The sequence below is a fragment of the Cupressus sempervirens genome, chromosome 5, assembly GCF_028749045.1.
Source record: "Cupressus sempervirens isolate cs-2001-9-10 chromosome 5, ASM2874904v1, whole genome shotgun sequence".
NCBI classification, from domain to species: Eukaryota; Viridiplantae; Streptophyta; class Pinopsida; order Cupressales; family Cupressaceae; genus Cupressus; species Cupressus sempervirens.
The window spans coordinates 64,016,498-64,042,203 of NC_143122.1; positions in this window are offsets into that span (position 1 = coordinate 64,016,498).

The window sequence follows — 25,706 nt, forward strand, 5'->3', positions numbered from 1 at the left end:
CATAAAACCCCAACAAGAAACCTCAACAACACCCAAACCATACCATATAACTAATCATGGATGTAAGCCTCTCAAAAGAAGACCAAACTCATAAACCATTCCTAAACCAAGGAATATGCCCAATATAAAACCATCTCCCAAACTCAACCAACATAAAAACATATGCAAATGGAGATAACCAATGCCAAACCATCTCTCAAATGAACCCTCTAGAACATCTCTCAAATGAACCCTCCAGAACTAACTCATGTACCATAGTTCAAGATCCATATCCATGAAAGATAAGCATAAATATAATGCAACTAAGAGAAACAATGAGCTATATCTCTCAAGTAGAAAAACCATCGAGTAGACCAAGAGTGGGGAATGAGAATGCTCATCAAGATATCCAAGTCTCCAACCAAGACTCATCTAAGAAAAATCTCCTCTCCAGTCCATATCAGGTGACTGCCCCTCAAACTTCCTACTAAAACCATCAACCATCCCAACAAATACTTTTCTAACCCAAGAGAAATCAGCATCACCACCATCTTTAAGTATCCATGAGCACCTGTAACCAATCAATCCATGCCAACTACAAATGCAACATAACAATATAATAAAGTATCTAGGTTATGATCAATGTACTCAATACCAAGAAACTAAACCAAGATCAATGTCAAAGTTCCAACCATGGCCTCTAGAACATAAACATGACAACATGATCTAACCATCTCAACCAAAGAGATAACATGCTCCATATGAACATACTATAACATGTCACAACTCTAAACATGTATCAAGAGTGTACCATGACATAATAATGAAACCATCGTCATACCAAGGATAACATGACAAATAAAAGCATAAAATCAAACCTCTACCAAGAACCCTATGAGTCCTCAAGATGCAACCATCTCCACACACCATGAAGATAACCAAGAACTCCATGAGTCCTCAAGATCTAACCATCTTCACACACCATGAAGATAACCAAGTGCACCATGCAAATGTCAAAGATGCTTCTGCAACAATAAGATCTAAGACAAACCTCCAACATCTACAAACACTTAATAAATATATCAATGCCAATAACTCCCACTCAACCATGGCACCAAGTCACCTATGGCATCCTAAAATCCATCTCCTACATGAAGATCCACTAGGTCCACACTTACAACCAAAGTGTTAGTACCAAGTGAAACCAAGATCTCCAAACCAAGAAGCTACAAACCAAACTAGAAACTAATCCTGCACTGTCACCTCATCACTGTGATAAGCTTCCACTAAACTATGTATCCAAGCTATCCATGACATCATGATGAAAAACCATCCTCTAACTATGAGAATCAACCAAGGCATCAAACTATCAAAGAACTCATCGTGCACATCATGAGCTCCTCAAAAGAAACCAAATAACCATGATCCTCAACCAAGAAGATATACCACCATAACCAAATCAGGAATCAAAACCAATGAACATCAAGGATGTACCTGTATATCCAATCATGTCATGCCAAAAAAAAAAATTCATGGCACCATGATCACATCTATGAACTGGGCATTTGGCTCTCAATCTATCCAACATGTCAGCATAAAATAGTCAACCACAATCCTCTACCATGACTATACCTCGTAACAACATCTTATGCCTTCTACATGAAGAAAAAATTATCAAATCATGTGATTTAGGGCATAGACAACCCAAATCCAAGTCACCGATCTAAATATGCATCAATAATGAAAGATCAATGGGCAAAGACAACTCATAACCAAGCTATAAATGCAACTTGTAAGTATACATTGCTTACAACACTGCACAACTTGTAGACCCAACAAGTCATCATACATATCCAAACCAAATACTGATAATAATATCATCATGAGACCAATCTTAAATATGAACTGAATATACAATGACATCAAATCTTAAATCTCTAATGTCATAAACTCACAATGTTACCATAGTCAAAATATATCTATAAACTATTTAGATCAATATGTCACCAAATAAATCATGCCAAACCTGCACCAAATCTGAACCAATGTGTAGAGTTTTCCAAGAGTTTTATGTTGACTACTCAAAGTCCAAAATCTGACTCTGTATGCCCAAGTTATGCCCTAATCCGTGCTCAAAAAAATAACATCTAACTTTAGAGCTCTTAAAACCTGACAAAATGTCAAAATAATAGAATCAAACCTATGCCAAGTTGTAGTGCTCTGAATTAGCTTTCCAATGGCTATAAGAACTCTGAAATTTGATAGCTTGAGAGAAAGTTATGGTCGTTTTACTAAGATAGTCTTTTTACCATTTTTCATTGCAATTTTTCATTTTCTATTTTTTTTGTGATGAAAATTCTAACGGGATTTAATTTGACGGCCATCACGGGCTGAAACTTAAAAATTCTTTTATTTCTACTGAACATGGCCAAACTAGGGCATATTATATATCAAAATTTATGGAAATATCAACCCGAATCCAATGGTGAAAGCTATTTTTACCCAAGAGGTCATTTCTGCAAGCTACCCCAAAAACCCTCATTTTAATGAAACATTCGAAAAAAATCCATTTTGTCCAAAAATTTCACATGCCCAAAATGTACCAATATCCCATCATAATAGTAAACCTAAAACCCTCAAATCCACAATAAACAACTCATATATCTTGTCATTTCTTTTATCCTCTCATGCATTCCCATGGATTCAATCTAGGGTTACAATAATAAAACCATTGCTCTGATACCACTTGTAAGGAAACTTGTAATAAAGAATGTAACCATTTCCACATAACCCATAATAGATCTAAAATAAACACGGAATATAAATCTACATGCAAAAGAATAGATAACATACCCGCAAAAATTGTGACACAAGATATACCTTGGGAAATCCTCATTGAGGGAAAAACCCAGCCTCCAAAAGCATCCATCACCATGTATTATTCAGCAAAACTACTCTTGCAATACAACCATGGAAGCCTTCAAAGCTATAGCCACCACCAAGCAATCCATGTGAACAAGCATGAATCCACACATCCCATGCCATGCTTCCAACCTTCACAAATGCTCCCTTGGCTAACCTGTCAAGCCTTGTCCCGCTCAACTCCTTTTTTCTCACTCACACCACAACTACCCTTGCAGCTGCTTACATAATAGCAAGTCCCACAAAACCACTAAGTGGTATTACATAAACCATGTGCTAAAACCATGTGCTACCTAACCCACTGACCCTACATTTAATATTGGAAATTTAATTATTTTCTCCAATATTAAATAATTACATAAAATATTATCACAATGTTACAATACAACTCATCAAGTATATCCCACGTGAATATTTACATGTTGCACATCCATCTAGGTAAAACATTACATAATAAAATAAAATAATACAATATAACAATACTATGCAATGTGTGCAACACCCATTATATCAACACAAATATTTTGGGAGTGTCGCCTACTAGCGACCCTACGTCCACAAACATTCAAGCTATCATCTCCCAGCTGCAAGAAGACAAACACTTTGGGAAAATTAGTAGGGAGTGGAGTGAAAAACTCAAGTCTAAAGGACTTGCAGTCATAGAGCAACTTGGTAATGTGGTGCTAAGTCTTGAAACAGAAAAAGATAACATCTTGTCTAATTGGGCTACTCTGTCAACAGAAAGGGTAAAGAGTGAGGATTGCATCTCCCTTTTGAAAATGGTCATCCAAATGAAGACTAAAGAGGTGGTGAAAGAAAGGATTCTACCAAAAGGAAATGAGCCCTCATTTGAATGGAAATAGAGTTTGCAATTCAAAGTTGAAATGGTTTCAATAGCAGAAGAAGGATTAAAAGAAATAGAGAGCAAAGTTAAAGAAGACTAGGATAAGAACTATGAATTGTTAAAAGGCCTACACACTGACTCCCAAACTAGTGGATAAGGGAAAGTAGTAGTAGGATTTGTTTTCATGCAAAAAAAAATCTCTAGTTATTTGGATAATCTAATAGAGAAATCTAATAATCATTAGAACAAAGTGTCAGATCTCCAACGGCTCAGTGGGTGTATACACATGGCGATGGAGGAAACACAAGAACAGTTGAATGCAATTAAAGACCTAGCCCAAGAACACTCCAAGTGGCTCTTGAGATACACCAATGTTCATGTTCACCAACACAAAGATCTTATTTCAATCATTGTATCTACCAAGGCCTATAAGGCAAAATCAAAAAAGGGAAAGAAGGCGAAGTAAACTTTCTCCCGTCCTTTTGTATTTTGATGTGGAATTGTAACTAATAAATGGATCCTTTCCATTTGTCATTTTTTAGGAGATGAACTAGTTTAGTTCCTTTTGTAACAATCATCTCAGAATCCTATATGTACCCAATTGAAAGATTAATGAAAGGTTGGCTAACTTTTGATGTGAAAGACTTTACATTGCAATACAAGTTAATGTATTTTGTGTCAATTATTTATTGTTCCATTGTATTTCTTAGTTTAGAGATCTCTTGAAGTTGAATTAAACTGGTGAATGAACAAAGTTTTGTTCCCCTATTTTAATGCAATAAACTAAAGATAATCATAGTATTTCTCGAAGTAAAAAGAGCCCCTTTTCAATCTTTTCCTAATTTAGTTTCTTTATATTTAGAAGTTAAAGGTCTTTGTTAAGCATCTTAGCTTTCAAGTATGATTTATTATGGCATCATCAACTTCTGAGGATTCATATGATGTATGAGTTCACAAATTTGATTAGCATAAAGACCCAAATTCTAGCCTAAGTTAATTCATGTCTAAGCCTAACTTGGTTTTCCTCTCCTATTCTCTAGTCAAGAACATACCCTATTTTAGATTTAGGAACAAACAAATTTACTACAAATCAAAAACTCGAGGAAGTTGTACCTACCAATTCAGAAGGAAATCAGTCGCTTAGTGTGGTTTCCTAACTGTTGTAATCAACTATTGTTCATAAGTTATGGGCATTTAAGAGGTAGATTGAAAAGAACAATTTGTTTACCAACATAACTTTCGTACATCTTTGACTTAGACTCTACGTACTTGACCATGTCATCAAGACATAATGTAGAACATGTCCATGACTACGCATCACCAAAAAATCAAGCCATTAAATGTATCATTAAGATCTTATGTCTACTACTCATCCAATCTTTACAGAAACCATGTTATGTTGACATCAATGACAAACATAGTCATGAATGCAACATGTCAATACTCTCCAATGCTTATGATACTCCCCTAAAGTACTATCATCAACATTCATGCTAACAATATGCCCCTTTGGCATTGATGGCAACATGGATGAAAAATTATCTAAGTTCCAAGAATACCAAATAGTGTTTTTTTGTTGTTGCTGACTAGCATCAATTGTCCATGCACTAAAAAGTCTCAACACAATAGGTGCATACTCTTGCTTCTTTGACAACAATTGTTTACTTCACACTGAAAAATCCACAATACATCAGGTGCATATTCTTGTTTCCTTACATGAATCTTTCTAAATCTCCCTAAAGATATATCTCTCCCTCATTTATACAGTTCTTCTCCCCCATTTCTTTGGAGATGTTTTTCATGCATATTTTCTCCCCCATTGACATCAATATCAAAGGCCTCAATGTTACAACATACCAATTGCTAATATGTTGCTCCATGTCTTCAACCAACTTGAGTGTCCAAAGACACTATTCAAAACTAAAGACCAAGAGTCCTCAATAACTCTGCTCATCACAGATACTCCCCCACACGAGAAGCATCAGTATTCAGTCCAACACAAAAACAGTGCTTTGTACCATTGGAATGATGCAATTAATGCAACATCTACTCAAAAGTAGGTAGGGACATAACCCCAAGCATACTTTTCAAGTGCTTAAATGTATCTTTAGACAAAGGCTTCGTAAAGATATCTATAATCTAATCTTAAGTACTCACATACTCCAATTTGATCTCCTTTTATGTTTCTTTCTCTCTTAGCACATGATATTTAATAGATATATTCTTAGTCTTAGAATGTAATAGGATTCTTAAACATGCTCACTATACTTGTGTTATCACGGTAATTGATAACAGGTTCTTCAAACTCAATTCTAATATCCTTCAGCATCTGCTTCATCCACATAACTTGATTATAGATATTTGATGCTACAACATACTTTGCCTCAGCTGTACTCTAAGAAATGCAATCTTGCTTCTTGCTTAGCCAAGAAACCAATCATCCTCTAAGAAAGAATGCTCCACAACTGGTGCTCTTTTTATCATCCATAATACCTACCCATCCGCATTAGTATATGCACATAGAGTGAAATCACTTGATCTATCATACCAAATTCCATAGTCAAATGTTCCTTTCAAATATCTAAATTTTCTCTTTACTACTGCAAAATGATACTCCTTAGGATCATCTTGAAATCTAGCTACAATCCCAACTCTATTTTCTATATCTGTTCTAGTGTGAGTCATATACTGCAAACCTCCAATCATGGGTTTGTACTTCTTCTACTCTACTACAGGTGTCTCATATTTGCTAGATAACTTGTGACCAGTTATCGTAGGTGTACCAACAGGTTTATAACTTTCTAAACCAAACCTTTTCAACAAGTCTTTCAGGTACTTAGCTTGTGAAATAAAAATGCCATCACTGTTCTACACAATCTACAATCCTTAGAAAATTTTGATTTTTCCTATCATGCTCATTTCAAACTCATTTTTCATTTCTTCAGCAAAATTATCACTTGCTTCATCATTGCCTCCAAAAATGATGTCATCAAAAAATATTACTATTATTAGCAAATCATTCTCGACTTCATTCAAATGCAAGTTATTATATGTTGTACCTTTAGCAAATCCAAGCTTTTCCAAATAACTATCCAACCTTGCATACCATTTTCTAGGTGCAAGATTCAAACCATATAGAGCTTTCTTTAGTCTCCATACCTTTTCTTTGTCTTCTAATAAAGGAAAACCTTCAGGCTGCCCAATATATACCTCTTCTTCAATTCTTCATTTATGAAGGTTGATTTAACACCCATCTAATAAACCTTGAACTTCTTATTTGTTGCATAAGCCAAGAACATCCTTATTGCTTCCATTTTAGCTACATGTGCATATATCTCCTCATAGTCTATGCCTTCTTGCTATCAATATCCCTTCCATACAAGTATAGCCTTGTTCCTCACAACTTCACCTTGCTCATTTATCTTGTTTCTGAATACCCATTTGGTTCCCATCACATTCTTGTCTTTAGGTCTAGGAACTAACTCCCATGTATCATTCTTCACAATCTGATCTAATTCTTCCTTTATTACTTGAATCCAATGATCATCTTTACAAGCTTCATTTGCGCTCTTAGGTTCAACTTGAGATATCAAACATATCTCCTCATTTACTCTGTTTCTTGTCATCACACCTTTGTCTTTGCTTCTAATTATCTACTCAGGAGGGTGATTCTTTATTAGATTCCTATTAAGGGTAGGAGTTGACATCTCAACTCTTATCTCATCTATAGGTTCAAATATCTACTCTACTCTTTGCTCAACAGTTAGCACATCATTCTGCAAATCATTGTTAGTCTCAAAGAAAACTTATGTATTTTGTCTAACAATTCTAGAATTATCTTCTTCATCATCTGAATTATATTCTACCATCTTTTTCTTAGTTTCAAACTTTTCATCAATCCTTACATTTCCACATTCAACTATTTTCTTAGTTCTATAGTTAAAACATTTGTATGCCTTGTTTTTCAATGATTAACCAAGAAACATACCTTCATCACTTCTTGGATCAAACTTACCAATGACATCATCTCTCTTATTATAACATTTGCTCCCAAATATTCTGAAATACTCAACTGATGTTGAATGACCAAACCATGGTTCATAAGGTGTCTTGTTCATACCTTTTATGATCTATACTTTATTTAGGGTGTATATTGTCATATTGACTGCTTCTCTCCAAAATCGCTCTTATTACCTTTGCTACTAGCTTATTTCTTCTTTCAGCAATCCCATTCTACTCAGGTGTTCTAGGTAAAGATAGTTTTCTTTTGATTCCATTCTCTTCACAAAATATGTTAAACTCTCTAGAGGTGAATTCTCCTCCTCTATCTGATATCAAACATTTTATCTTAATACAAGATTCATTTTCAACTCTATTCTCAAAAGCTTCAAGTTTCTCTTTAAGAAATGCTACACATCATTTTAGTGAAATTATCAACAAAAATCGTAAAGTACCTTTCACCATAGAAAACTCTAGTTCTTGAAGGACCACTCAGATCTATGTGAATGATCTCTAACTTCTCTGTGGTAGTTTAATTCTTGCTAGGAAATGATACTTTCTTCTATTTAGCCAAAATACATTCTTTACACACAACATTAATAGGATTTGTAATCTTAGACAAGTCTCTAACTGCAAATGTGCTACTAACATTCACAATATTATCAAAGTTTATGTGACAGAATCTTCTATGCCACAACCAATTGTTGTTCACTTTAGCTACAAACATGGCATTTTAGTAGGATTGAATTGAAGTGTATTACCTCTAGATCTTGTGCCTGTTCCAATCAGTTTACCATCTTTGTCTTTGATAATCTAGGTCTTCTCAGTGAATTACAACTGATAACCCTTGTTCGCCAACTATCCAATGTTCAACAAGTTATGCTTCAATCCATCAACAAAATAAACATCATCAATGTTATTTTTACCATCAAGAGTAATGGATCCAATTCTTGTTATATGATAGGTTGCATTGTTACCAACTCTAAAAATATCTCCATCATGATTCCTAAACTTAACAAACTTATTCATATCACCAATCATGTGATGTAAACAATCACTGTCAATTATCCAATCAGATTTATTTTCCACTTGGGAAACTAGAGCTCTTTCTTCTCTAATTTCTCTATCAAGATCATCTTCCTTGATAGCCACAAATCTCAATTCATCGTCACTTTCACTTTGACCTTTCTCATCATATTATTCATCTTCATTTGCATACAAAAAATTTCTATCTCTTCTAGGATTAAACTTTCTTGTATACTTTTTCTCTCTTTTAGGACATTTAGATGCATAATGGTCGACTTCATCACAAGTCCAATATTTAAATATTTTCTTGCCATCTTTCTCTCATCTCACAAGAAGGGCTATACCTTCCTCAATCTTCTTGTCTTCATCAGATATGTTGCTACCAACAAAATCCCCATGTGTGCTTGCACTCCTTGTCAAATTAGGTCAAATATTGATAGAGGGCCACACCACTCTAACAACTCACAACCAAGAATGCAACAATATAGAGAACAAGAAAAAAAATGCTTCACAAATAATTTTATTATACTTGAAAAATCCTTACAACACCCACAAGATGATATGACTTCTTCAACATAAGAGAAATCCTAAATAAGAGTCTTCACACCTTCTAGCTTCTACATCTCAAACTTCTACTTCTCACGCTTCTACTCCTCAAGCTTCTCCTTCTCAAGCTACTACTCCTCGAGCTTCTCCTTGAGCTTCTACTTCCCAAGCTACTCCTTGAGCTTGATTAGAAATGCTCATATGCCTTGCTTAAATAGGCACTTACCACCCTATGCATGACTTATCCACAACCTTCTAGAATTCCTCCTACACAATATCCACAACCTTCTAAAACTTCCATAACCTTCTAGAATTACAACTAAGCACCACCATGTGGCCCAATTAGAAAATTACATTTCCTTTATGGATCACAACAAATATTAAATGCAAGATTTAAGAAACTTTCCACAAGCTTCTAAGATGCCACCTACACACCTCGATTAATGTAATGACAACTATATTTTATTTTATTTTCTATTTATGCCACCTATGCACCTCGAAAATAAAAATCCTCTTTTCCTTTCTTTTCTCCTTTTTATTTTTTATTATTTCTCTTCTAATTTTCGTCACTTTCTCTCTTCTCCACAATTTTTTTTTTTTTTTTTTTTTTTTTCAATTTTTTTTCTTTTTTTCCCCCAATATTTTTCCCATGCAAGATGCTCCTGCATCAAATATTTAGGGCACTGAAAGCTATTTTGACTCTAGCTAGATCTCCAGACTACCTCAGATTCTAATCTTCCAAGCAATATTTCCTTTGTGAAATATTTAATGCAAAGCATTACTAGCTAAATCATCTGAGCTACTTGCTTGAATAGTGGTGTCAAACTTTTCAAGATCTTCCATATTACTTCATCTTATTCCTTGGTTCCACCAAGAGACTGAATTCCTACAACAATTTTTGATATTCTACTAATATAGCTTCTTACATATTCATCTTCCATCATCTTAGCATCTTGAAATGCACATATCCAATTCTACAATCTCACTTTTGTACATGTGTATCACCTTCAAAAGTATGTTCTAATGCTTTCCAAATTTCATGAGATGTTTGAAGTGACTTTACTTGACTATATTCATTCTCTAGAAGAGCTAATAATAGAGCTTCTCTAGCTCTCATGTTACAGATGAACAAATCTCTTTCTGCTTTAGTGCATTGTTCAAGTTGTTCTTCTTCCACAATCGTCTTCTCACTCTTTGTCAAGATCCAATAACTTGGACCCATACACAATAGATGAGTCTTCATCTTCTCCTTCCAACTATCATAGTTGGCCCCATTAAATCTAAGACTATCCTTTCTAAAAATATTTGCCATCTATCTCCCAAAGTTGTTAAGCTTATCCTTCAAGGACCTGATGCTTTGATACCAATTGTTAGAATATATAGTCCACCAATATAATTGAGAGGGGGAGGTGAATTAGCTATCCAACTAATATCACAATTATCAACCTCATTAAACTTTAATCATATGAGCAATATAATCAGAAACTACAACAAGATACTCATACACAATAACACCAGATATGTTAACTAAGGAAACCCTTGATCAGAGGGAGAAACTTGGTGGAGATGGTACCTACAAGATGATATACTAATATAAATATTCCTTGTTAGAGGATGCACCCTTTTAGGAGTCTATGAATACATTCAATGCACATGAGTCCCTATTAGGAGACTTTGAATCCTTGTAAGGAGATTCCAACCCTATTAGGAGTTTTTCCAACCCTGTTAGGAGTTGTTCCAATCCTATTAGAAGTTGTGCCAACCCTGTTAAGAGTTGTGGAAGTTAGATGGACCCACTTCCCAAACAACTTCAAGGGAAAGGCCAATGAACCCATTGTCCAAATGATCTATGTATTGTTCCTTGCAGAATAATAGAAATGAAATGTACTCCCTTCCTCTTCTTTTGTCTTGTCAACCAGACATTTTTTCTTTTTGATCTTATAACCAGATCACAAAACTTGCATCCAATAATCCTTTGGATCACTTACACGCATTCCTCAACCACTCTACTCCTTTTCGCACTTCGCACTCCAATAGATACCATACAAACAAGGAAAACATCTTTCCTTTATACCACATCATCAAAATAATTCCTTGAGTCATCCTTGAGGCTTTCCTAATTAATTATAATTACTTCACACGTGTGATACTAGGGTTTGTGCACTTGCTAACATAACCAATAGATTGTCCTTTTTCGCTGCCTAATTGCACATCTTCTCATTACATCTCAGATGTAAGATAGAAAACAAGCATCAAGAACTGCTCTCCCAATACTCTGTCTCTAAACTGATCTCTGTAAATCAAGTACAACTTCCATACGTCTTCAACTTAGACTCTGTGCACTTGACCATGTCATCAAGACATAGTGTAGAACATGTCCATGACTACGCATCACCAAAAAATCAAACCATTATTCATAACATTAAGATCTTTGTCTACTACTCAGTCAGCCTTTACAGAAACCATGCTATGTTGACATCAATGTCAAACACAGTCATGAAAGCAACATATCAATACTCTCTAATACTTAGGATACTCCCCCAAAGTAGTATCATCAACATTCATGCTAACATAGACTTGGTTGAGGTTTGGTAGCACAAGGTTTGAAGCCCATAGTGGTAGATAGAAAATCAAGCATGAAGGAGATTAGAGAAAGCTAATGAGGTGACACAAGATAACTTGATGTCCAAACTAGAGATGTAGAGTGTTCACTTGCCAAGATAGGAATCAATGAGAGAATTACTTGCCAAGAAAAGTGTCCAAGAAACGTGTGACACTAGAAACTAAATTCAAGAGCTAGGCAAGAAGCCAAATGGGAAAGTAGATAGAGCAAGAGAGATGACAAGTGAACAACTTTCCCAGTCAAAGAGTATAGTCAAGATATCAAGGTAGCCTTTTCAGTCAAAAAGTAGGTCTTATTATGTTGACATAGACCAAGAAACACCAAGAGTTTTAAGACCAAAGAGCCATTTTAAGAAGATTCAAGCACTGGAGACATAGAAGATGAAAGTCAAATTATGAAACTCCCTTTAGCAAGCAACACAACCAAATGTTTGCACTTGATGTTTTGACTTGGTTGACAAAGTTTGACAATAGTTGACAACATAGCAAGTTTGATGTCCAAAAGAAATTTTTTCAAGAAAGATAATGACACATGGAGTAATCTTCAAACAATCGAGCAAGGGACAAAGAAACCCTGCATGATACAATCATATGTGAGTCTCAAAAGAAAGCCCTAGAATAATCATCATGAGTATGTTCAAAAGATTTTCACGAGTCTTTTCACATGTGAAGACACATTCCAAGCAAAACTACCTAAGATCATGATTCATTACTGAACAAATTGGCCCATGCTTGATGTCCCCTCACCTCACACAAAGTGGTCTCCCACAATAGATGTTGGAATTATCATAGAAATGCCAATGGCACAACCAAAGGGACAAATGGTGAGTGTAAAGTCTTGGGGTGATCTAGGTAATCTACTAGGATCGATCCTTGCACCAAGATGTTGAGCAATAAAAGAGGGTAGCTTTTAATTGTATGGTGTTTAGAAAGGTCTTTCGTTCATAGTACTCCTCTTTCTCCCAATACGGGACTCCTTACCTTGCAGAAAGTAACAAACCTCATAGCCACAAGAGTACTTTAAGCATTTTTATCTAGTGATTTCCTCATAGTCCCAATCCCACAAGTAATCTCACTTGATGAAGACAAGCACTATGTATAAAAAATTTGTGTGTCCTTGATAGCCTTGATTTTATAGTGGGTTGGAAGAGCTGAGTTCACTTGTCCCCACTTGGGTCATTCTTATTGATATCTCAAGAGCAAGCCCGCTAAAGGATTCTAGACTAAACAAAATGGATCTATTTTTATAGTTCAAGATTTCTGATTCACCTCAAGGGTGAAGATAATACTCTCCTATTCCAATTGCTTACCCCAAAGACACCAAGAAATATTCATGTACCCCTTGCTCCACCTTGGCATATCAAATGGGTCAAGATTCCTAATTCACCCAAAGGTAAAGAGCATACTCTCCTACAAGTGACAAACTTTACTAAAGTAATTTTGTGCCTAGAAATGAAAAACAACTAATCTAATGCCACACATCAAAAGAATTAAAGTACAAAAACACTTTTTGGTTTGTTTGTTTGTTTTCTTTGGGTAGCCCTGTAAACAAGTGTTAATAGCCCTTTCTGCAATTTTTATCTTTGACGAGTGTTCTTTTTAGCAACGAAATGAGAAACTCCCTACAAAAAAACCAAGGTTAGGGCATAATAACCAAGTAAGACTTGCAACACAAAGTGATTAGTTACCTCAAAAATTTAAGTTATCATGTAACCAAGTGTATACAATGAAAGTGCAAGCTAATCACAAGTACTCTAATTTTTACTCTTTGTTTTTGACCTAGTCAACAAGATTGGACTTGTTTTCTATGATTTTGAATTCAAAAATAGAAATGAAAAGAAGAGATCCCTACTAAATACTAGAGATTTCCAAAAATCAAAGAAATTCATAAATATCTCTTAATTTGTACCCTAAGGACTCATTTTCCCAAAACAAACTAGTGTTTTCAAATCGAGTTGTTGAGCCCTAATATGACCTCTAAATTCAAAACACAAAGAACTAACCTCCTGTGTAATTCACAGGCTTTTCTAAAAATGTAAATTTTTCCAAAAACTTTGTTGATTTTTGACCAAAAATGATATTTTATGAAAAATACATAAAAAAATCATAACTAATCAACTCAAAATGATCTAAAAATTGGAATTAGACATCTCGGATGCATCGCCAATGTACCAAAATAATTTTAGAACCAAACTCCAAGCGATTTAGGAGATATTATCAAATCTTTAGAAATTTAGAGTTTTGGCCTTCAAACCAATCTGCACAAGGGTTAGCCTTAAAACCAAAGTGAGAACCCTACAAAACCACTTGATTAGATCCGATATGTTGCTGTAAAAAATCAGAAATGAGAAATGAAAACAAATTGAGCTAGAAATTTGATTCAAGGCCCACGGTGGGCACCAAAAATGTGTGTGAAAAATGCGGACACACTTCTACAAACATAATTCTTGAGAATACCTATGAATGAGAGTAACTCAAGAGACGGCTTATAGCTTCCTATCTATGACGTTCAAGAGCTATAAGATGGTGGCTCTCAAGTGAACCTAGCTATGAAAACCCTTGCAAGGTGCACCATCGAATGGAAGATTCAAAGAGTAGAAGAAAAAGTGCCAATAACCAAGAATCTAGAATGAATGTAATGCAAATGAGAGCTAAATGAGAGAAAGTTTAATGCAAGATCAACTAGAAAATAAGTATTACAACATTTATTTAGACTAGATAATTTAAGCTATAAGCACGGAGAGAAAGTAGAATGAATGAGAAGCATAAAGAATGAAGAATAGAAGATAGAAGAAGAGGAGCTCCACAAGTATGAGCTCTTCAATCCTACAGCATATAGTTAGTAAAAGAGTGGAGTTGTGAAGTGAGGAGAGAGCTCTCCCTTTTGAAGAGAAATGGGTGATATAGATCATGAGGCAAGATGCATGTGATCAAGGGTGGAGTTTGAAAGTGGGAGTGATCCATGTGCACAAGCATTTCCACCAATTGTGATGAAGAGTTGACTTGTGTCCCACATGTGGGACAAAAATGTATTTTCTTAAGGGAAATGCTTTTGTGTGTGCAACGTAGGATAAGAGATTAGTGGGGAATTTTATATAATTAAAAAGGGGGCATGTTCCTTTTAATTAAATATGAACTTAGGATAAAGTGGTCAAACTATAGGATAAAATCAAATAAACAGACTTTTAGAGATTTGATCAAGGATAAGCATTAGATAAATTATGCAAAAAAGCTAAAAGGGGGCTCATAGTCTAGATGACCATTTTTGGGTGATTACATTCACTACCTGCTCCTCTCTACCTCTCCACAATGCTTTGTTCACCAATTTTTTAAATAATATTAGTTAAAAATAAAAATATTTATACAATCTAAATGTATTACAATAATATAAATATATGTATCAATATTATATAAAATCTATTTAACTAAAATACTAAGTATCAAAGAGAACTATGCATTATCTATTTTCATAATGAAACAAAATGTTAAGAATAAACATTTGCTATTGTTTTTTAAACAAAGATAAGTGTCAATTATGAATGTGTGCATTGAAAAAGATATTTGACATTTAGTATATAGGACAAGTATTGGTTATGTTAAAAGACAAATATTGTACAAATGATACAATGAATTTTGGATGTGTATCAAGAAATCTCCATCCTTGTTGGACAAGGATGAATAATACATCTAATACATTTAGGTACTAAGCACATGTCCCAAAATAATAAAGGCATCTTACATTTCATTTTTGACCTTCTTCTCAGTGGTACCTAAAATGATTATTATTATTATTTTATAGTTGATGGTAGATGAGGAATAGATTCATGATGTTGTAGTGTACTATAAGTGTTTAATTTTAAATTATTTTTCCTAATCCTAAGACTGTGTATGTAGGAGTGTACTATAAGTGTTTTAATATATTATAGATTATTTTATTGTTCATATTTTAGTTTGCAATTATTAACATTAATTTAATTTAGTTGATTACATTTATTTTTTATATTTAGTTTATTTTTAATAAAATTTAATTATTTTTTATCTTTTAATTGTTACAAAATGTTATCTTCATATATATAGCTTTTATTTGTTTGAAGAGGATAATACTTTTAACATGAAAAAATAGGGGATGACCTCATCCCTATTTAAACCTTCAACAATAGCATTTAATAGAGTTTGAATCTTGGTGAAAAAGAAACAACCCTATAACTTAACAATTACAACATGAAACTATGAAGTTCTAGTAAGTTGAAAAATGGGGGACCTCATCCATATTTGATCATCCAACAATATCACTAAATAATAAGATTTAAATCTCGAAGATGACAATAACAACGACAACCACACTCAAAAATCACACCATGCAAACACAAATATATAATTTGTAATTTCATTATTCATATAAATAAATTTATAACTAAATAAAGAATTTTTTAATATTTTTAATTAATCCATCCATGAAAGCATATGCATTCTCATTATTCTTTATACATAAAGGTTTTAAGAAAACAATATTAAATTAAAAGTATAAGTTATTTATATATTCATTTTAACCCTTACAATGCAATCAAATTTTGACTTGCATATACAACCCATGAAACCTTTTAGATATATTAGATGGTTGATTTAGACTTGAGGTAACATAAAAGGTGAAGTAGGGTACTTAGTTATATTTATTAGTATTATTATCATGTGAAGGTCCCACCATAAGCTTTAAGACAAGGAATCCCTATCAAAGCTCGTTACTTTATTGTAAAATAAATCTCACCATGTGCCAAAAATAGTAAAAGACTACGTGGAAATATAGTGGCCATTTAGAAAGAAACTAGAAGAAGGTCCAACACATCACATCCAATGTGGAAAATGTCACTCAAATTTGCAGCACATCACATGTCCACATTACTTGCTCTTTCAACTTTGAATTATTATTATTATCATTATTTTTTTCAATAATGACACCAGTTTTATTTTTATGGGTAGGATTTTATTAAAATAACAAAACATGAATCACATGTTTTATTGTTTTTTGAAGTGTTAGTTGACACGTTCAAAGTCACCCCCACTTGGTGAAACAAGAGATCATTTTCATGTTATCCATGTCGTCATCCGTGTTCCTTCTTAATTTTCAATAGTTTTTTTTTTTATTGTTCCAAGATATTAATAGAGGCCTCATTATCATTAGCATTTAAATTTAATTAAACCTAAAATGAATATAATCATAAACAAATGTCATTAGTGGTAGCCCTTGGTGAAATTGATTATAATTTTATTTATATATGTAAATTTAATTATAATTTTATTATATTTATTATAGATAATAAATATAATTTAACTAATAATTTAATAACAATAAATTTATTAAAGTCTTCAAAATAATTAAGTTAATAAGAAGGTTTGTGTAGATTTAATATGGTTGTAATTATTTGGCCTCTTATAGTTTCTTTAAGTGCTAATTTTAGTGATGGTTGTTGAGCTTATGTTATCTATCTTATTTTAGCAATAATTGGTGGCTTATTTTTTGATGTATTTTATTTAATCTTTTTGCTTTATTTAATATTTTAAAAAATTATAAAATTTTACAAATAATATTAATAAATTATAATCATATTAATAGAGGGTTTTATTAGGCAAGAGCTTACAACACAACGGTAAATTGTGAGCCTCTTAATTGAGAGGTCTTGGTTCAAATTTACTCAAGTTCAACTAATAATTGAAATAATTAATAACAACAAATAATAATAATTAACCTTCCTTTTACTGATAAAAAAATAGAATTTTTATATTTTCATTTGTCTAATAAAATTTTAAAATGTAATTTTATTATTTTAATTATACTATTTGAATTAATCAAAAATTCAAAAATAAAATTTTGAAAGTTGAAGATGTAATTAATAGTTTGAATTTAATAAAAATATTTAAAATAATTGTACATAAGTAAAATAATAGTTATAATTTACAAATAGATTAGAAAATATAAAGTTCAATATTTTCTGGAATGAATTATGTAAGGTTTTGGGTTCAACTCTATTTGAACTTAACAAATAATAATACTTAATACTGACTTTAGTCTATTATCCATTAAAAAAATTACTGAAATAAAATATGTTTAAAATAAACAAATTTGAAGTGTATCTATAAAACACTCAATAAGAACACAAGGTCACTGGTTTTAGTCATAAATAATAAATAATAAAATATATAAATAAAGAAAGTTTAAGTAATTATGTATATTTTTTAGAACATGTGAGTAGAAGAAAGGTTTTGTCTTCTCAAGTGTATAACTAAAATCCTTTTATATCTAAAATATCTAAAAATGGCCCTGATGGTATTGCTAGGGATCTCCAATAAATTGATTCAACAACTAGAAGAGATGAACTTAGATAATACGATGAAAATTAGGTGCAAATGTAAGTTCCCCTATGTTCATATATAATATGTGTAGTGTGTGTGCACTTGTTTCCTTTACTATTTTATATACTCGTTGTAACCCTTTTTGATATTCAAGGAAATAAAGCTAAGAGTGTGAATGCATGCAATAAGGGCAGGTTGGGAAAAGAAAAAGAAAAGAGTTTCCATCATATATGCCACTTGTTTTCAACTTAGCAATGCCTCACGAAATCCACACACGTCGAGTGGATGTGATCTCATTTATTAATTAATATTTGCCCATTATCTTTTGTTGCATGGTTCTCTCTATTAAATGCAAAAGACAAAAGCTAAATAAAAATTCCTCCTTGCTAATGCCCGTAAGTCTCATAGCTATTTTTGACTCAATGAATAAAAAACAATATTGAATTATGAAACTTGTTCATTTGTAGGCCAACGTGCTTAATGATTTTACGTGTTTTTCTATGGAGGAGTGAATACTTAAATGAAGATTGGTTGTTAACTCTCACTCAACAGAGTGGACTCCTTTGAATAAGGACAACCATAAAATTAAGAGAAATATAAGGTCATTCACTTGTAAATAGTTCGCAATGATGTTTTTATTAGTCCCTGTTTATTTATAGGTAGGGTACTAATGTTTTTTTTTACCCCCCTTCCTATTAATTTTTGACAACAATTACTCTATTTCTAAAGTTATTCTTAAAGTTCCACAAACTTTCTATTTTAAAATTAATTTATGTTGATTTATTACCTTTTTCTAATTGGTCCATTACATTTTTGGTGAGGTTTATTTTATTTTTCATTTCAAAAAATACAATATTTTCTAACATGCATTAATGAATTCATTAATTGCACTCTATCTTTTACATATTTGTGACAACTTCATTATTAATCACAACTTTATCTTTTGTATATTTGTCACAAGTTCATTAGAGTCATAAAATAATTAAAACTTTATCTTTTAAATATTTGTCACAAGTTGATTAGATTTATTAATAAAAAATCATATTTTTATCTTTCACAACAAAAATAATGTCTTATCAATATTAATATCACAATTTTTAGTTTTGAATATAATATTTAAAAATGTTAATATATTTTATATTATTTTAAAAATTGGTTTTATATAAATCAATAATTACTAAATTTGATTTTTTATTAAAATATATTATTGCTATTAAGAATTGTATTGCTTTATATATATAGACTTTACTATGTATCAATTAAAAAAATTAAAAACAATTAATCTCAAAATTTAACTTATGTAATAAAATTTTAAAAATCTTAAATTTCTTAGTTAAAACTCTATTCATTCAAATCTCGCAATTTTACAATACATTACATTATGTTGTATATTTTTAGACAATGGGTAGTCGCCACATTATTTTATAAAATTAAAATTTAAAATATTAACTAAAAATCTAAAGTAAATTTGCTAAAATTTATAACTTCTCTTTTCAAAACCATAATTTTAACAAATATTACATCCAATTTGTTTCCCTAGAAGCAGGGATTCCAGCTCTTAAAGAGCTCTTGTTTGATTATGTGAAATATTTATTATCTTAATATTAGTATTGGAATTTCATTCTTTCATTATTAATTTTAATAGTTTATAATAGGTGAAGATATGAAAATATTTCAATTCTACATTATATTTATTAAAGTCAAATATATTTTAATAGATTATAAAATATTGATTATTTTTGTTATAATGTGATTTATATCAAAAATGTTTCTTATTGGACAAATTATTTAAGAATTGACTACAAAGAAATCACAAAGCATAATTCCTTACTTTTGAAGAGGAATTGAATGATTATCATTTGCTTAGAATTAATCTTGAGCAATTTGAAGTATCCAGTTTTTGTGAGAGTAATTTTAAACAATTTTGTGAATTTCATAGCTTTATTTATCAAGTCAAATAAATATATAAATTATTGTAAAAATGTGATTTTTTTGTCTTTATAATTCTATCTGATAATATTAAACAATCTGAAAACATTTTTTTCTTTCTAACATGAAAAAGTTATGTCACAAAGAATCGTGTGCCTTTGATACATTTGTAGTATATTTTGCATTAAAAAATCAAAAATATAAATGTACTTGAAGTTGAATTTTGACATATTTAAAAAAAAATTATAAATTGAATGATTTAATAATTTTTTCATTTGTACTACAAACCTTGCTTTGGAGCTGCATTTTTGCTTTGGAGCTACATCTAAGTACAATACCCGTGGTTCCTCATCCTCACTGTGTTGGCATTAAGTCAGCATTCCCCCAAGATTCATGACACAGCTTAACTGCCTCTTATGGTTCTATAAGATTATTGGTTGTATTAGGCATTAACAGGTCAATCTTTTAGTACAACGACAACCATGATCATTTTAATGAGTGGTGTTAGAGCTTGGTCATAAGTTTGGATCCATGAAGGTCGCAGCAAGTGATGCTGGGAGGGGGTTGTTGGCAGTGGGTCAACATCCCTCATGAGGTTCGCGACATGGCTTAATTGCCTCATGTCGTTCTATAAGACTATTGGTTGTATCGAGCATTAACAAGTCAATATTTTGGTAGAACAACCCTACTCATTCTAACACATTGTAGATTGTGGGTGGTTCTCTTCTTGGCTTTGGAGGTAGAGAGGTCTCTACTGATGAGATTGTGATGGATGGGGTTAACCCCAAATTTTATTGTTGCTAGTGGGAGAAGCTCTGCTCTTATTGCCACTATTCCTCCAAAGGTAAAAGATCAACCCAATGCCTATGCCAAGACCTCCTTTACAGTGATGTGCCACTTGAATGTTGTCGACAATATGAATTTCTACTAACATTGTGGGTTAGTTTGTAGATTCATTGATTTTTGGCCCTCTTTCCTAGACCTACATCAATGGGTGACAAATCCTTTGAGATGTGTAGTTTCAAGTAATGTTGAGCTTTTCCCCTGTATAAAGGGGTTTTTTATTGTTATTTTTACTTCTATTGAAGAACATGATTTGGTATTGAGAAAACCATAGGTGTAGAAGAATCATCCTTCTTTGTTGAACCCAAGATAGTCTCCCTTAACCCTCAAACTAAACCACTCAACCTATGTTCAATTTAACTTAATCTCCCTAACCTTCCCTTTTACTTTTGGGAGAACTATTTCTTTGAGGCCATTGGCAACTCTATTGGTTGTTTTTTTTAAGTGGATGGGACAATGGCAACAACAAGCCTCTATGCCTTTTCTTGCATTTTAGTTGATATTAATATCCCTACATCCCTTGTGGGGTGTGGTTCTCATGGTGGTGGATAGGCTCTGGATCCAACTTCTAAGTTAGGAGGGCCTCTCATTTCAATGTAGGCAATACTTCTCTAGTAATCATCTAGTTATTAATAGATCTCTCACATTGTAAAGGTGTTGCCACTGAATGGAAAGATACAAATGATAATCATATTTGATTATCATGGTCGTTGACTCTTTTGATGTTTTTTTACAAGTTGATGTCTCCCTCAAGGGTAGTGCTCCAACTAATTTTGCCTCATTTGCTCTAGTGGATCTAATTCCACCTCTTCTTGTTGGTACAATCCCCTCTAGAGCCATGGACCCTTCTTTGGTCAATGTTGTTATTAGTCTACTCTTGCCTAGGGTTTATGAGGTTCAACATCGTTAGCACTTTATTCCTACTATTGTTTTTAATTCTCTCCTTGAGGATTCCACCACCCTCTCCTTGCAGTGGGTAGTAGGGTACCCTTCTAAAACTATTTCCTCAATGGTTGTACACATGTGAAGGAAAAATCACCTTGGTGTCACTCATCATCCTTCCCGTGATGTGGTTGAGTTATCCACCCATTCTTGATGTGGGTTGAGCTATGTTGTTTTTTTTTCCAATTCTCTATTTCTGACTTCGTTGTAAATAATTGCTTTGGTCTATTGTTTTAATGTCTTCAAGGTGTGACTCTATAAAGTGAAATAGCCTTGTTTTGTTGGTTTTAATATAAAAAAATAATCTAACACATTTTGTTTGGTATTCCAAGTTTACATCCCCTTATTTATTGTAATATATTGATTAGCTAATCAAAATGAATGAATTTTTACATGCAAGTGGAATTTTAAAATGTGTCTTAATACATATCTATTTTTTTATTAAAAGCATAAAACATTGGTGTTGCCCAATCCATAATGGCCCAAAGTGTGCACCAGAAGAACAAGAAATCATCAAAACAAGGGTGTTATCCCCTTACAATAGTTGCAAGCGTAAAACAAACCAAAATGATTAGTTACAAGGTCCAAAATGGACCATTAATAGAAAATTGGTGACACGATAAACCACTTCAGAAGTGGGAAGATAACTCATGAATCATGTGGAGGGGACTAATGGACAAGAGGGAAACTTTTCCTTGCCTACAAAAATTTGCCAAGGCAATACTTTTAAAAGGCTCTCCACTGCCAAGAGGAAGTAGTAGATCACCCTTGGACAATATTACGCTTCATCAATGAAAGGCTTGAGAAAATCAAGAGTAATTAACAAAAGGTCAATGCAACTAGAGGGGACTACACTAGCAATATGAGTTGGAGTCAACACCACATTCTCTTAAGAGGCCAAAATAGTAGGAGCATCACACTAGGGGTTCATCATCAACCTATGAAAAGTCATCAAAGGAAGAATCAAAGGCCTAAACAATCATTTGTGTCCTTTAACCAAGTGACAACACCTTTGTGGCATGTGAGATAATTTTGGTAGCTAGTTGACCAATAGAGAAACATTGTCAACATCAAAAGGGGAGTCACTCACAATCTAGCAATTGAGTTCAAGGCATGTCCCTAACCATGACAACCACATCCCTTGAAAGGACTGTTGGCTAATCAAACAATTTAACCCAACTTGTGAGCCTGACGAACAAACATAGTTAGGGACATTATTAAAAGAAAAGCCAAGTTGTTAGTTGCACAATTGAGGGCAAGATTACATCATCTTAGATGTGAGACCCAGAGGTAGAAGATACCCAAGGAAGTTGGGATGAGAGGACTTGCATATTCTACAATAAGGGTGTGGTGGAGATAAAATGACATTTTATCGTGGAATGCACAACTAATAAGAATATTCATATTTAATACAAAAATAGTTTTAAGGCAAACAATACATATCATTTATTTGATAAAGATAAGATCAATCAAACTACTAACTTCCTAAATAAAATCTATAACAAAAGATCCAACAACAAAAGGAGTATAAAGACAATTTGAGGTTATATTCCTTGGTCCCATACAAGGTTAAGTCTTGTAGATGTCATTAATACCATTAATTCATTCAATTAAATGAAAGAATGGATATATTTAAATGCAACTCAAGGTATAAATAAAATTGACATTATTATTAAAAAAAAATGTTATGGCTCATTTGGAATGGTAGTCTTTTAGGGCATCAAAAGTTTACACCTTATAATTCATTAATTTATTGAATATTTGGTGGTAGGTAAGCTTGAATAGCACATTCAGAGTTCTGATAAAAATTGATATTTCCAATTGCTTCACTTGTTCCTAAAACATGTGGGAATCAAAAAAAGGCTCCTAAAACATGCAGGAATCAAAAAAGGAATTGTATACCAAGTAACTTTATCCCTTTAAAGGTCTTCTTTGTTATTGTTGAACAATCCATAAATAATATGTTTTAAATCTATAAAAAGAGGTTTTTGCATTTCAAAAATTATGAAAATGGTATAAACTAGTAGAGTTAAATTGATATTTCCAATTACTTCACTTGTTCCTAACATGGGGAATCAAAAAAGACATTATATACCAAGTAATTTCATGCCTTTAAAAGTCTTGTTTAATATTGTTTAACAATCAAAAATATATATGTTTTAAATCTATAAATATAGGTTTTTGCATTTCAAAAATTATGAAAATTGTATAAACTACAAAAGTTTAATCATTTTGCAATTGTATTTTACTTTTTTTTTTTAATAGGTATTTTCTAAAGTTAAGTTGATGTACTATAAATTTTAGAATTTGATAAATGTTCTTTCAAATTTAAATTTGGAAAAGAGGGTTATGCATCCTTTTCTATTGTGAGGAAGGCTCATATAGATGCATTCTTTTCTATTTTGAAGAAGAAATAATAGATCATTTGTTGCTTCATTAACTTATTTTCAAAATATTTCATTTGATGTCGGTTCGATATGTTTTGGGCCTTCCCAAAGAAACTATGTTAACATGTATGTTGGCTATAGGAACCTTGTTGTGTTTCCTTCGTAACATAGTTTTATGTTTTATGTGTACCTTGCGGATGCTTCAGTTAAAGAGAACCAAGTCCTCTTATGTGCAAGAGCTGCTTCACCCACTTTTGATGTACAAGCTTGCTCGGACAAAGTAAATAGTAGATTATCTTAGCTTGAATTTGTGTCACTCAACTTGTATCATATAAAAGGAAGGAAAGATTTCAATTCTTTAAGACCTTGCTGAAGACTTATGCTCCTTTAGAAAAAACTAAGTGTATTTTTGGCTGAAGACTTGGGATACTTCAGAAAAAACAGAGTCTATTTTTGGCTGATTGACTATAGAGTTTGTCGAGGATGTGTTTTTAAGGCGCCAGATGGATAATGAAGTGGAAACGAACCGTAACATATTTAGCTCATTTACTATAATTCCAGACAGAAACAATTCCTTTATAAAGATAAGGTGGCTAATTCAATATTTTTAACTCCTACCTATATAACTGGAGCACACCAACCCAATCCCTTTATCTACCGACCAGTGCCCCTGTCTATATAGCTGGAATCGAATCTGGTTGGGTCGCCGGTTCAATAGGCCATCTACGGCCATAAGGGACCGACCTAACAATGTTCAGCGGGGCTACTACTATGGAATAGCCCGGCTAGCGGGTTGGGAAGCCCAACGCCATATATATTGCCACCCTACTGCTGCACCGGGAATATAGTTCTCTCCCTGAATTCTTTAACCTGCCACTATAGTGAGCAATTCGAGCAGCCTGCTAGACTTAACTGAATGCCCTAAAATTCTATAGGGTGCGGTGCAGTAAGGGCTAAACCCGAACAGAGTGAAGGTAAGGGCTAACCTTTATTAATCAGAGCTCCTTGGGTCTTTGATTCTAATAAGTAATCACCTTAATGTTTAATGCATTTTACTGGGAACTTCAAGGACTATTAGATCACTTTTATGGATCTATTAGGAGTCATTCATAACCTATCATGATAGAACCAACATTTATATTTCTACTATAAAAATCAACTCTCATTCACAATCTCTGAGTACTACATGTGTAACTAGTATATTGCATTTGTTCTTGACTTGGTCCAATCATGGTAGATCTCAAGTTAAATTTCTACATCATCAAAACTAAAACCTCTCATTCGCAATCCACGATATTTCGTAGATTATATATTGCCAA